Source organism: Acomys minous (assembly GCF_964271855.1).
Source record: "Acomys minous genome assembly, chromosome: 19".
NCBI lineage: Eukaryota > Metazoa > Chordata > Mammalia > Rodentia > Muridae > Acomys > Acomys minous.
Window position 1 is genome coordinate 53,361,618 of NC_140499.1, and position 14,731 is coordinate 53,376,348.

The window sequence follows — 14,731 nt, forward strand, 5'->3', positions numbered from 1 at the left end:
GTTTATGGTTTTGTTGTTGCTGTTGTTGTTGTTTTGTGGGGGTAGGGAAGTGAGGAACACCTAGGAGGAGTTGGCAGAGGAGAAATCTAATCAAACTGTATGAAAAATTTAAATTAATAGAAAGGAAACAATCTTTTATTGCCACTTTCCTTGAACAGCATGATTCTTTTCTTAGTTATTTTTTAAATTTAACTTTATTATAATTCATTTCGATTACGTCCTGATGTATTGTTATCCCCTGGCTCTTATATTCCTATTTCCAGCCTCCCTCCCTCTTCTCCCCTATTCCCCTCCCCTTGCCCACTGACAGAAGGGGGGGGCCTTCTCCACCACATTATGACCACAGCCTATCAGGCCTCACCTGGATAGCCTGCTTCCCCTTCCTCTGTGTGCCTGGTAGCCCTCCCCACCAAGGTGAAGTGATCAAATTGGGTGCACCAGAGTTCATGTCAGAAATGTATCCTAATACCCCCAAAATTGTAGTAGCTACCACCTCTCAACAAAGAATTCTCTCTTTACACCAAATGGAGACCATAAAAACAAACAAACAAACAAACAAACAAACAAACAAACAAAATAGCCACAGTAAACACAGTACAAAAGGTCAAAAGATTGTAAGGTGCCTAGCTCTAATTAATAAACTATATCTCTGTTCCTGCATCCATAGGTCATAGAACACAGAGGAAGAGAGAGCAGAAAGACTGGAATTATCGGAATACCATAAGATATGTGACGAAACAGAAATGACTGTATAAACAATACCATAAAAATGACAATATAAATGGACACGATAAGATGAAAGGGGGGAATTGGTTGGTTCCCCACCCCTGGGTACAGAACCACAGGCAAATAATGGCTACTGGGAGAATAATTAGCCTCTCCCAGGGAGGAGCTCCTTAGTGGTTGTTCAGTGTACATCATTCAGAGCTTAAATCATAAGCACACAAACATCCAAAGAAAACCTGAGATGTTTGTAGTTATATATTTGTGCATATGCATTCAAACATATGTACGTGTAACAATAATAAAAGAAAAGAGGCTGTCAATTTGAGAGTTGGAGGACTTAGGGGAGGAGATGAAGAGAGGTTAATTGGGAGGGCCTGGAGGGAGGATTATTTCAATTATTTCAAATAAAAACATAAAAGAAAAGAATTGTGAGAATCTTTAACAAAAATTCAAACTCACAGAGATCTGTCTGCCTCGGCCTCCTGAGTGCTGGAATTAAAGGCATGTGCCACCATGCCCGGCTATCTATGTAAATCTTGGTTGTTGGTTTTTATGATTTAAAAAAAATAATTGTTCTTACTGTATACTATGAAAAAAAATGGCCTTTTTATTTAGACAGAAAGGGGGAATTGTTGGAGGTTAGTCTGATGTATTTTGATGCTAATTACTGCTTGCTGTTTCTGTGGCCGAAGACTGCTATGAAACCTTGCCTAAAAACTTATTCCTACTTGGCCAATAAAAAGCCAACACACCTGAACAGGGCAAATGTGCCTGAGGTTTGAGGGCTTTTGGGAAAGAGACCAGAAGAGGAGAGGAGACAGGAAAAGAAGAGCAGGAAGGAGGAAGGCCTGTCCCATGGGTTAGGTGGAGGAAGAAGCACCTGGACAGCACGGATGGAGATCTGGCCCAGATGAAGAGCATTAGCTAGTATTTGGGATTATGGATGGGAGGTAGCTCGAAAGAAATTATTAAAACCAGATGGCATGGGATTGGATCAGGGTATGGAATACCTGCCCCAATATGGGAGGTAGTTTAGAGGATTAATATCTGCCCTGCTGCAGGTTAACTAAGGCTATTTTTTTTTTTAAATTAACAGATATGCCAGAAGGTGGTGTCTCACACCTTAAATCTCAGCATTCAGGAGGGAGAGGCAGAGGCAGGTGAGTTTGAAGCTAGCAAATTCCAGTACACCAGAGCTACACAGAAAGACCCTGAGTGGAAACATAAAACCTATCAGCCAACCAACCAACCATCCAAGCAACAAACCAGACAAACACAGAAGAAGAAAAAGAAAACCACACACACACACACACAAAAACTCCAGATAAATTTTAAGTCAAATATCCATTTCTTACCTGTTTTTCTATAACTATTATCAGCACAAAAGAACAAGGACAAACATTTCCCCAGCATGGATTTTTAACCATTAGTGCTTATTATCCATGAATCCATAGGATAGTTGAAACCCAGCCACAATTTAAATGAAATCAACACATTGAACAAAGTAAAGAAATTTAAAGGGCTTTTAAAACAACAGCATTACCTTCCTCTTCCTCCCTTACTCTCCCCCCTCCCCCCACCCCCCCGCAACAAATCAAGTCGTTTGTATAAACAGGAGGTGGTGATTAAAGCACAAACTCTGGTTTTAGGATTGCTCAATTTAATCTTAGTCCTGGCTTTAACTAGCTGCGTAGAATGAGAATGCCAGTTATTTGACAATTTTTGTCCTAATTTGGAACATGTGACAGACTTGATTTAAGATGGTTAAATAATATCATAAAAAAGACATGAAAATTTAATTTTCCAACTAGTTTTTACTCTAACAAGGATATTGCATATGCGAAGTAAAGTAAGAAAAATCCAAACAAAAATTTGTATACAAATTTGATCATCAGAAGAATGTTTTTCATTTAAGGGATGACTCATTTGTATTGATACACGTAGTTCATCCTATTATTGTTTTAACTTGACTTTTATGTTTCTATGGGGTCATGTATACTGGCAAATTAGACCGTTGGCAACTTACCACATCTACCACATACTGTTAGTAGCATGGGTTATTGAGTATACAGTGGTTTACCCATTGTGACATTGGCATGCTTGGTAGACACTTGAGTTGCTTCCACTTTTGACATTATACACATCAGAGAATTTATTGTGAAGGCTTCTGTCTTCTGCACACTGGCAAGTATCTCTTTGAGTTTATAGCCTACTACTGATTTATAAGATATAAAACTCCTTCATCTTTACTAGGCAATATCAATAAATTTTCTATCATATTTCCCATAAATATACAAAGCTGCAAAGAAAGAGCAAGCAATTCTTTGAGCCATATCTTTCTTTTGGCCAGACCTTGAAAGTCAGTAACCACAATGAATAAATGGAACTCAAATGTCATTTTAATTTCCGATCTCCTAATTTATAATAAGCTTGAGGATGTTCCTTAGCACTAATTTGCCTGTTCAATTAATTTTCCTATTCTTTTTTTGTCTTACTCCTTTGATGTGTATAAAATACAAACTAACAAATATATACACTGATTTTTCAAAGTTTACCTGTAATTACTTTATCCATAGATATATTATAAATTTTTTAGATTTAATCATCAGTGCTAAAACAATTTGATGATGAGAATAAATGTTGATTTTTAAAAAAAAAATGTCATATTTTTGACATGCATGGTAGCCCATGCCTGTAATCCTAGCACTCAGGGAAGCAAAGGCAGGCAGATCTTCGGGAGTTTGAGGCCAACCTAGTCTCTAAAAGGGAGTCCAAGACAGCCAAGGCTACACACAGAGAAATCCTGTCTTGAAAAACAAAACAAATTAAAAGTTGTGTTTTCATTTTTCTTTCTGGATGACAAAAAATGTAACTGAAATTGCTAAATTTTTGGTCCAAATATTCACTAAACAATTTATTTATTCATGATTAGTTCATTCAGATTTCTTACTATAAAACTCAGCGAGCAGGGAGGCAGATAGATCTCTGTGAGTTTAATGCCATCCTGGTCTGCAAAGCGAGTCCAAGACAGCCAAGGCAAACCCTTTCTCAAAAAACCAAGCTAAACAACAACAACAACATCAACAACAAAAAGGTTATAATTTTATTTTTCTTTATGGATGACAGAAATGTATCTAAGGTTGTCTAACATGCTTTAAATAAAATGATTTCTTCTCTGGCAGTGGTCATCAAAACAAAATAAGTGAAGGTAAAAATGAAGTTTATAAGGAATGTGAAAAGTAGATCACGTAGTCACTACATAGTCAAAAACAGTGAGGAGATGATGCAAATTGCCTCTCATCACAATTCACTCATCCAAATGAACTAAATAATCATATCTGAAATATAAAGTAGAGCATGGTTCAGTTGGGATCAGCAGCTTAAAAAAATCTCCCACAAAGGAAAGCACTTGTACCTTTGTGTCATAAGCATTTTAGGCTTAATTGTAGGTGTATTATTTTAATGTCACCTTAGAAAAGAACAGACCTTTTACTCATACCAACTGAATATGGCATTACAAGATGCAATGAGACTAGGCACAAACGCTAACATCAAGACTAGGCAAAGCAAACCAGTAGGAGGAAAAGGGTTTCAAAAGCAGGCAAGTGAGTCAGCGATACCCTCGCTCCCACTGTCAGGAGTCCTACAAAAATCTCAAGAACCAAAATATATATGCAGAGGACCTAGAGCAAGGCCAAACAGGACCCGTGAGTTCTCTTTCAATCTTTGAGAGCCCCAGGAGCGCTGGGTAGTAGATTGTATGGGCTGTGTTCTCCGGATGTCCTTGACCGCTCTGGATCCTATAATCCTTCCTCTCCCATCTTCAGCAGGATTCTCTGAGCCCCACTTAATGTTTGCCTGTGGGTCTCTGTATCTGCTTTCATCTTCTGCCAGAGAGAGCCTCTCTGATGTTGACTTGGCTAGGTACCAGTCTATGAGTCTATGAATACAGCAGAGTCATTTCATTGAGGGGTTTTGTTTTTTTTTTAATTTTGGCCAGCTGTGTTTAGATCTATGCCGGGTCTCTGGTTGGCGATTCAGTCCCTATGAGGCCCGATGGACCTGTGTGAGTTGACTCTGTGGGTTTTCTTGTGGTGTCCTTGATCCTTCAGGCTCCTACAATCCTTCTTCTCCCTCTTTCGTGAGATTTCCCCAAGCTCCACCTAATGTTTGGCTGTGAGTCTCTGTATGTGACGAGTCTCTGAACCAGCTGGGTGAAACCTCTCTAATGACAATTGGGCTAGCTGGAAATCTATGGGTATATCATTAGGAATCAGTTCATTGACTTTTATCTTTCATTTATGTTTGGTTCTGTTTTGAGTATGTAGGCTATCCAGCCTCCGAGGCCTGGCCCTCTGAGCATTCTCAGGGGTTGAGACCCTCTCGTGGCATGGATCTCAACCTGGACAGTCATTGGTTAGCAACACTCCCACAATTTCTGCACCACCATTACCCCAGAACCTCTCGTTGGCGGGACAAATTGTAGGTCAACGGTTTTGTGGCTGGGTTGGTGATGCAATCCCTCCACTGGAAGTCTTGCGTGGTTATAGGAGATAGCCTATTCAGGCTCCGTGTCTTCCATAGCTGGGAGTCTTATCTAAGTTTATCGTCACCAATCCCTAGGAATTTCCAATACGCTAAGTTTCTAGCTCCTCCCAGGGATAACCACCCCCCACCATTGCGCTTTTCTCTCTCAGTACTCTCTCTTTCTCTCTCGATCCACCTCACATTTGATCCCTCGTGTTTTCATCCCCACCCCTCACCCCCATCAAGTTCCCTTTTCACCTGAGCTATAATGTTTATTTCTCTTTCCCTTTCTCAGTGAGATTCGGGGGCTTCCCTTGCCTTGAGCCCTTCTTGTTACTTAGCTTCTTTGGGTGTGTGGATTTTAGCATGGATGGGGTTAGCTCAAGATATTTTATTTTATTTGAGGCTACTGTAAAAGATGTTGTTTCCCATGTTTCCTTTATTGATTCTTTACCCTGTATTGCCCATCTGTACTCTTGAATTGGCTAGTCCACGGAAGAAATGAATTTGATTACAATTTTAAGTGGTAAGCAAACTTTCCTTGTTTCATTTTAGTTTTAAAAACATGTAGAGACATTTTGATTCATTGTTTAATCATCCTAATTCTAATGTTTCTATTACATATCATCTGAAAGAGATTGGTCTTAAAATCGGTGGAGGGAAGATGTAATCAATCTTGTTATGTCATCTTTCTATAGCTCAAAGTATTTCATACAGTTTTGATTTTTATATAAATCTAACAGCTTACTTATGAATGTCTTGCCTAGATTCTAAATATTTGAAGATTTAAAAAAATCATCTTTGTTAGCAACATTTAACATAATTTTAATCTTAAAGGAGCACCATCTCCAAGTGTCTCAGATCTTTATCACTTATTTTATGATGAAAGATATTCTCTGTGTCATTGACAGTGTTGCTCTAGTATTACATGACATTGTGATTTTCTAAATATGTCTATCAATTGCCGCTGGTGAGAATCTTGGGTTCTCAGATTATAATTACGCCTCCAACTTCTCTTTGAATACCATATGTTCTTTTGAATCCTATAAATTCCTTTGAACCCCATACATTGCTTGCATCTTCAGGGTCATTGTTTCCTAAAAAAAAAAAAGTAAAAATAAAAAATAAAAACATGGACCTTTGCAGTAGTTATCTACTACTACATAACAAATTGTTCTATAATTTAACATTTAAGCACACAGAACTATATCATATGTGAATGAATCAAAACAGTGAGAATCATTTACTGTGCTTTCTCTGACTCATGATTTTCTATTAAAACCTGGACATACCAGTGATCATGGTATCCTTGGAAGACTTGACTGGCCATGGATCCACTTTCAAACTCACCAACGTGATGTCCCAAAATTTGTTCTCTCAACAAATCAGCCTGACTACACCAATGACTCAGGAAAAAACAACTTTTCTCCTGAGTGGTGAGCAAGTCAAGTCAAAGAAAAATAGCTTTTTGAAAACTCTAATTACAAGACACATCATGTCAGTCTGACTTCCTAAGTTTCATGGCATAACTCATCCTATACTCAGGGGAAGTAATTACAAAAAGTGAGAAAACCAAGCCGTGAGAATGAATAGAAGCCACAGTAGGGGCTGTAGACTCAATTGATTTTTGTCTTGAACCCAGCATTGATGATGCCATTAGGGAAGAAAACAGCCAGTAGACATCTGCTCAAAACAGAACCTCTTTCCTCATTCAAATTCAAATTCATCTTGGCTTTCTGGTTTCTCCAGATATATATATAGTACTATTTGTAATATGTCTTTTTTTTTTTTTTTTTTTTTTTTTTTTAGTTTGAAAGGAAAATGAGACTAATACATCCTGCTGCTGCTCTTAGCTGGATCCAATACATATATTTTAGCTAGCATACACTTTATTTCTAGAAGTTGAGCTTGATCCTTTTCAAAAATTTTGCATGTATTTATGACCTTTTATATTCAATGATATTTTCAGTTGATCATATGTCTTTCTTATTTTGGCGGAGGAAGGGTAGTTTGCAGTGTGTGGGTTGAATCTAGTGTCTGACTCAGGCAAAGCATAGACTCTAAAACTCGGCTACTCTTCAGCTCTCATTTCCACCTATTCCCAAAACTATGTTTGAAAAATTCTACTGATGATAACTTCTAAAAACGTTGAAAAAATATATGCATATATCCATGCATATACAGTGTCTTATTCTGTAAAACAAAAGCTAATCTTTAACCATTAAATATGATCTGAAAGCAGAAATTCACAAGTACATGTAAATAACAGTGCCTTTTTCTTAAAATAGTAGTCACAATTTGTATTTTAATAAACTCCTTGTTTCCATTCAGTATAAGAAGAAAAATAGCATTAATAAAATATGACATGTAGAGTAAGAGGAGACTCCTTTGACATAACCATAAGCATATGTACTCAGGAATATAAAAATTGGAATTTGCTTCCTGTGTCATCTATTTTTAAGAGATTCTCATCATCCATGGAACAAAACACTTTGGTTTTGTCATAGAGAGTCAACATTATACAGTCTATATGCCTGACCTACTGTCCCACTGGCTATGCTCTAACATCAATGCTAATGTTTTCTGCATATTCCAGTACTCTATGTATTAGGACCCTTGTTTGCTGTCTTTTCATCTCATTATTTCTCATGGACAGATCATCAAATGTATGTGATTCCTGAACATTTATCGCAATTTCCCTCTAGTATACCTTCCTCAGTTGAAAAATCTAACAGGTGAACACAGAATTTCCCTAATTCCCTTGCCTCTCATGTAAGCCTAGTAAAAGCAAAAGAAGTGAGTTTATAAGGTTATCAGCTAGGAAGAGTACGAGCAGCAGAATATAAAATACTGCTTTTGGTACAACATGAGGGGAGTGTCCTGATGCGTACAGCCCCTTTGCGACAGTGTGACATGGTGCAGTGAATGAGCACCGTCGTTATAAAGATAAATAAATCCTTGTTGATGAGGGCTGCTGCAGTAGACTATGGAAAACCATGTCCTCCAGTCAAGGATCAGGAAGCTTTTTGATAACGGACTAGAATTCTTTGAGCAGCAAGCTCCTTGATTAAATGTCATCTAATGAACTATTGAAAAATCACATTCTCTCTAAACAATCGAGAAAGGATTCTTTGTATAAGAAGCTCTATCATCATGCTAAATTTTTACCATATGATTCGGTGATAACGCGCCTTATTCAATATTTTAACAAATTACTTGATTATCTTTTGTGTAGGCTTGCTACAGAAAGCCGTAACACTAATATTGCTTTAATTCTTATCATTGTACTTAGTAGATTTTAGTGAATAGTGTCTTTTGAAATATTTCCTTCATTAGATGCTGAATTCTTTAAAAGTACAGTGCATCTTGTGTTTCAACCAAGGAAATAGTACAAAGTAAGTATATAAGTATATACAGAATTTAGCTATTCATGATACAACGTCTTGATTATATACTTACTGAGTCTAACCTGGTACAAGGTGTTGGTCTATTGACATCATTCTCACGATGCCTCTTTGCCAAATGTTTAATTTACTTATTGATTATCAAATACCAACACCATACCATTTCTCTCCTCACATGAATTATTTTTATTTAACTACTAACACACTAAATTATTTTACATTTACTACTAACCCATAGACAAATATCTATTATTTCCAGATAAAACAATAACAACAAGCCAAAGAAACAATTCTGTCCAGTTATAGCTTGGTGAGCCAATGAGTTTATTGGTGGTTACTTACAGGAACATAGGTGACTAAAAAGCAAATACTTCACCAGGATGCTAATGCTAGCATGGTTGAGGACTAATGGCATCTGTAGCCGTAGAACTCATCACTCAACCTGAAGACAGCGCCACAGACATGGATCCACGTATCCAATAAGGTTTTACTGCTCCTGTGACCTCAGGGAGGGTCTTCTACCTTTCGGAGATGCTTGTGTTTTGAAGCCTTACTGAGTTTCTCAAGTGTGTAGGTGCCTGTTTCCTCCATCTTGCACTGAAGGAACTCCTCAATCCAGGAGAAACACTCATAGTTATGCACAAATATACTCAAATTTGTAAGTACAGCCATGTTTAGTTACATATATCTACAGTGAATCATTTATTATTTAAAAGTCATTGTGTCAATAGAAAGTCAGTACCTCTAAATTGTGTGTGTGTGTTGGGGGGGGGTTGGTGCACACCTGAAATCACAACACCTAGGAGACTGAAGCTGAAGGAACCCTACTTCCTGGACAGTGTACGCCACACAGCACGTTTTATTTAGGCCAGGATGCCTTCCAGATAGGACTCAAAAATCCAAAGAAAATAAAGGAGGAAGGAAAAGAATTCTTATTTAAGTTTTCATACAACATACAAATAATTCATTGATTGAATTGTGCTGAAAATTCTATGCTGTAAATTTTATTGTTTCCGTTTTACAGATGGAAAATGAAAATTGTAGAGAGTGAGCCATTCAACAGCAATGAAGTGAGAGATAATTTCAAAATAAGGTTAACTCAAAATTTCCATGTTATTAATTGCTGTAAAATGTCTTGTATAGATAGATCTGGAGTTCTTAAGGCAGGTTTCCAAAGATTGCTATTGAGGAAAATGTAATATCCCTGCTCTTTTAAATCCTATTTTATGTGCATTTCTTAGGCTTCTACCTTCCTTCTCCACCCCGACCTTAGCCCTAGGTAGGAAAGAAAGAAAGTTAGAAAGGAAATGGGATATAGGTCTCTTTAGCTACTTCCTGCTGGTTAGGATGGGTGGGTTCTTTGGGGGCAAGTCCGATCTTAGTTGCAGTACATCTCCAAATTTTAGCCAAATGGTGTCAACAGCAACCAGGAACAGCAGGAGGTAGCAGGGGCCACCTTCTTTCTCAGAGTCCATCATCTCTCTCTGGGCTTGGGAACTTATTCTCTCTCAGAATCCTCATAATTAAACCATCTGCAACTGGCAAAGAGCCCCTCTCAGAGTCCAAACAAGGCAAATAGTTGGCTGCTGTGAAAAATCTGAATCAGTCCCATGTCCCACACCAGGGATTAAAATAAAGACGTGTTTAAAATAACATAACCGAGTTTTTATAAAGACACTAAAACTTCCACTACAGGGAGAAGATCTGAAATATGTGGTTCTACTCATTATCCTTGGCTCAGTCTGATTATTATTGCTTATTTAATAGGTCTTATTTAAGTACATTTAATATGTAGAATTCTATACATAGTCTTGCCATCTTTGCCTTTGACATTGGACTTGTTTGCCTTTGCAAATGCTTAACTTTAAGGACATTTGAGCAAATCTAGTTGGCAAGAATTCTCCATGGTAATACCTAACCTCCATCTCACCCCCATTCTTTCTATTTTACCATCCTGGTTTGCCTTCATCAGTATTTTTCACAATATTTAAGGCAGATTTTCATAGCATCTGATGATGCTACTCCTCAGTAATTTTCCATGTACTGATTCTCTTCCTGCCCCTTGGTTATCCATTTGCATTTAACTTATAGATATTCAAGACTTACATCAGTTCTTTGCAAACAGCCATTTCATGTGTTTCTGAATAAATTACATATTTTGGTTTTCTTCAGTAGTGGCACCTAAGATTTGTAGGAGAAAAGTACCATAAAGCTCTCGATCTAGAAATACTAGTCGTGCGGACAATATTTGTTAACAATTAGTATTCACAAACATGAGACTTATATGTAATTTTTGTAAATATTTAGTAAATAAATTTGAGTTTTGAATAACATAATCATAAAAAATTGATACGCAAAGAATAAGGTGCTGTCTTAAGATCATCCTATATGGAAGGGAATGTACTCCCTTCTCTAAGGGGCAACAACAAGGAAACCTGGTGTGGCCGAAAATGCCATTTGCAAACCAAGCTTAGCCACTGTGTTTGTTAACATTATAGATATCAATGGTATTTACTACCATTTTCCATAGGAAATACTATTTACAAGTGACTGCAATTTTTATGGCTTTGCTTTTATCTGGCAAACACATTACTAAGATTTATATCAGCCTTTAGGACTCAAACCATGATATTACTAAATTACTGCATTGGATATTTTATATAAGAGTAGTTTGCTCGTAAGTTTATAAGTGGTTATGAATCACCAAAATTGAGGACTCATAACTTCTGCATAACACATTATTTAGGTTTATATTTTATTTGCTGTAATTCCATATTAGTGTAGAAATTTAACATGGGTTCCATTTTCTTTCTTTCTTTTTTTAAAAAAAAAGATTTAATTATCATGTATACTGTTCTACCTACACACCAGAAGAGAGCACCAGATTTCAATTTAGCTGCTTGTGAACCACGATTTGGTTACTGGGAATTGAACTCAGGACCTCTGGAAGAGCAACCAGTGCTCTTAACCATTGACCCACCTCTCCAGACCCTGGGTTCCATTTTCTTTGCATGGCTTTTTACACTATGTGCACTACTGGTGATACAATTCTGGAATGGAAAATTTTGGAAGGGTGGATTAGAAATATCTCTTGTTAGACTTTGGTCAGGGACCTCAACTCTAAGATTCAGCTGTCTGAACTTACATGAGTGTAACTAAATGACAAGTTGATTGAGTTGTACACTAGGCCTGAGGACATGGTAAGATGGAAGGCAGTCATTTAGAAGAGCAAACAGTACAGGCTTCACTGAAACCTTTCCTGTTCACTGGAACCTTTACTACTGTCCTCTTACCCATGCCAAGGAAGAAGCAATTCTTCACGATTACAGTGGAATCTGCCAAAGAGTAATCTCTTTCTGTTATTAGGTACAATTCTGCCTATGTTATCATATCTTAAATACTTCATTGTGTTCTAAGCTAGTATAGAGACTTCTAAACTAGTGTAGCAGCAGAGTAGATTCTACAGGCTGATACGTTATTCATTATGCTATTCATTGGGAACTTAGTTTGCAAAACATACATCAAGGCCAAGGTTTTCATTGAAAGTCCAATTTTGGGCATAAATTGGAAATAATATCTTCAAATAGCTAAAATAATGAGGTCATCACAGACTGAGAAGCCATTATTTAAGGATTAGAAATAGTTGGTTTTCTTGTACTGTCATAATATACAATTAGTCTGTGAAGTGAGTAAAATGTTATTAGGGATATCGAGCTTTGAGAGGGCAGTGTAGCAAATATTATGTGGACCACCATGTGCATATAGTCTCATCTAATACTCAGGACCTCATCTATCCATCTATTTTGTGGATGTAAAAAATGAATCTTAAGATAAGCATATACATTTTGCTGATCTCAACCATCAAAAGCACACCGACAAACTTCCTACAGAATTCGTGAAGCCTGGAACTAAATCTATTATGCTTTGTATCACACAAGATCCTTGATCTTTCTTGTTTTTCTCTACATGAATTTTCACTGTAGATAGACACATGATATAATGGTTACATAGAAGGCTCTAGAATGATTCATGGTGACATTCCATCCTTGACTTTATGCCTATCTGTTATAGAATGCTTATACCTTGATCAAGGATATGATCATCCATGGTGAAATTTATTTGTGAAATGAAATAAATAAGAGTTTATATCAAGTTATCACAATTTGGAGAATTCAGTGAGATGACAAAATTACACAAATAGGGTACTTATATTCGTACAGACTAAAATCACCATGCAAGAACTTGATTGGTTTAATTTGCTAAATAAATAGCCAAGATTAGAGAATGATGTTATCAAGTAACCGGTCTCCTATTCTACTTATAAATACTTGTTCTATCATTCTTTGTTATGGTTTCTGTTACTACTGTACAAAGGTTTACACCAAAGAGTACTATGTGTTTCTATATGACCTACTTTCCATGGAGAAAAAAAGCTAAGCAAGAAAACCAAAAATATGTGTTGAAAAAAGATTGGTAAAGGGAAAAAAACCTTTTGAGGGGACTAAAGTTTGCTATTCATCATAGAAACAGAGCGGATATGAAATCTATCCCACAATAGGACATCTAAAAGACAAATAATTCATTTTACAGCTTCTGTGAGAAGAAAAATACAAGGCAACAGCTACAGGTGTCTTGCAAAGAGACAGCAAACATTGTTTTAGTACCTATCTTTTTGTAGGTCTCTGTGTGTAATAAGTTATTAGTCCAGAGGATTGAGTTTTGAATCTGATATTTAGCTTGGAAAGTCCTAATCCAAAACAAAATTTCTAGAAGAAATCTATGACAAGTATGTCTTGTCAAAAACTGGACTTCTTCATGAAGAGTTTAGACTGTGGTTGGATATGTAAAAACCACATAAGATGAAGTTAATATTGGTTGGATTGAATAAAACATATACAGTTGGCCATGATTTCAACTTAACCATCTTAGAATTGTCAGAAAGTAAGTGAAATCTATTATGCAATTATTGTCATACACAACAGAGATTTGATTAAAAGGCACAGGAAAGAGTATTGATATTATTATTATTTTTGTACAACCATAGAGTACTTTTCTGGAAGCATGACACTTATATGTGACAATGAATAATTTTACAAGTTTATCAGAGGCCCAAAATGTTCTGTTAGAAAAGATAATTATATATTTAATTGTTACAAAATATGTTAATTAGATGTCTCCTTGAAAACCTGTCTTTACAGCAACAAATGATTTTAATTACAAAATTTCTCCCTTTCCATCCCTCCCTCCAAACCCTGCCACATACTCTCTTTCACTTTCCTTCAAATTCATAGCCTCTTTGTTTGTTTGTTTACTAATTGTTAATGTGTGCATATATGTATATACATATATTACAAAATATAATCTGTTCAGTCTGTATGTTGTTTGTATGTGTGTTTTCAGAGCTGACCCTTTGTCACTGGACAAGCAGTTGGTGTACTCTACCCTGGGTTTCCTTCTCTAGTCCAGCCTTCCTCAGTTGTCTGTAGTTCTTTGTGTAGAACAGGGGCCTCACTGTCTTCCCTCCATCCAGTTAGGCATGTTCATCTGTGCCTTCCCTGTTCACCTCACATTATGGCATTCACGTCTGTAAGACTCTGTGATTGAAGCTTCTGACGTTACTGTGAGACACAATTTCCCGGCAAACTCCCTGATCCTCGTGCTCTTGAAACCCTTCTGACCCCTCTTCCATAATGCTCCCTGTGCCTTAGGATAAGTAGTGTCTTGTGGATGTATCCATTGCAACTGGGCTCTACAACTTTGCATTTTAATTGGTAGTGGTTCTCGGTGATAGTCTCCATCCGCTGCAAGGAAAATTTTATCTTGATGAGGGGTCAAGACTGGACTCATCTGTGGGCGTAAAGACAAATGTTTATAGATTATTGTTAGGGGTTATGCTGGTTTGGTAAATTAGTTGCTGTAGATTCTCATCCATGACTTTACTAGCACTGGGTTGGTGAGGCACGTACATACCTTTTCATTTCTACTCTGAAGTTGAAGCAGCCCCAAAGAAAAAGTTCTTAAAATTGTAAAAATTTAAATAGAACAAACATGTTTAAGCTTAAATCTATGAGTTG

General features: G+C 36.9%; 2 long non-coding RNA genes across 2 annotated transcripts in view; one reads left to right on the top strand and one right to left on the bottom strand.

Moving 5' to 3' along the window:
- The window catches only part of LOC311590360, a 12,468-nt gene extending 7,160 nt beyond the window's left edge, over positions 1 to 5,308 (bottom strand). Inside the window, exons 1-2 of the long non-coding RNA XR_014776850.1 lie at positions 5,180 to 5,308; positions 1 to 60 (exon numbers count right to left, since the gene is read on the bottom strand). The exon at positions 1 to 60 is cut by the window's left edge and continues 49 nt beyond it. This is a non-coding gene — a long non-coding RNA (uncharacterized lncRNA). The remainder of the gene's footprint in view (positions 61 to 5,179) is intronic.
- A 190-nt stretch (positions 5,309 to 5,498) lies between these two features.
- On the top strand, positions 5,499 to 9,751 carry LOC311589996. The gene is made up of 3 exons (XR_014776716.1): positions 5,499 to 5,779; positions 8,590 to 8,648; positions 9,682 to 9,751. It is a non-coding gene; the product is annotated as an uncharacterized lncRNA (long non-coding RNA).
- Positions 9,752 to 14,731: the final 4,980 nt, after the last annotated feature.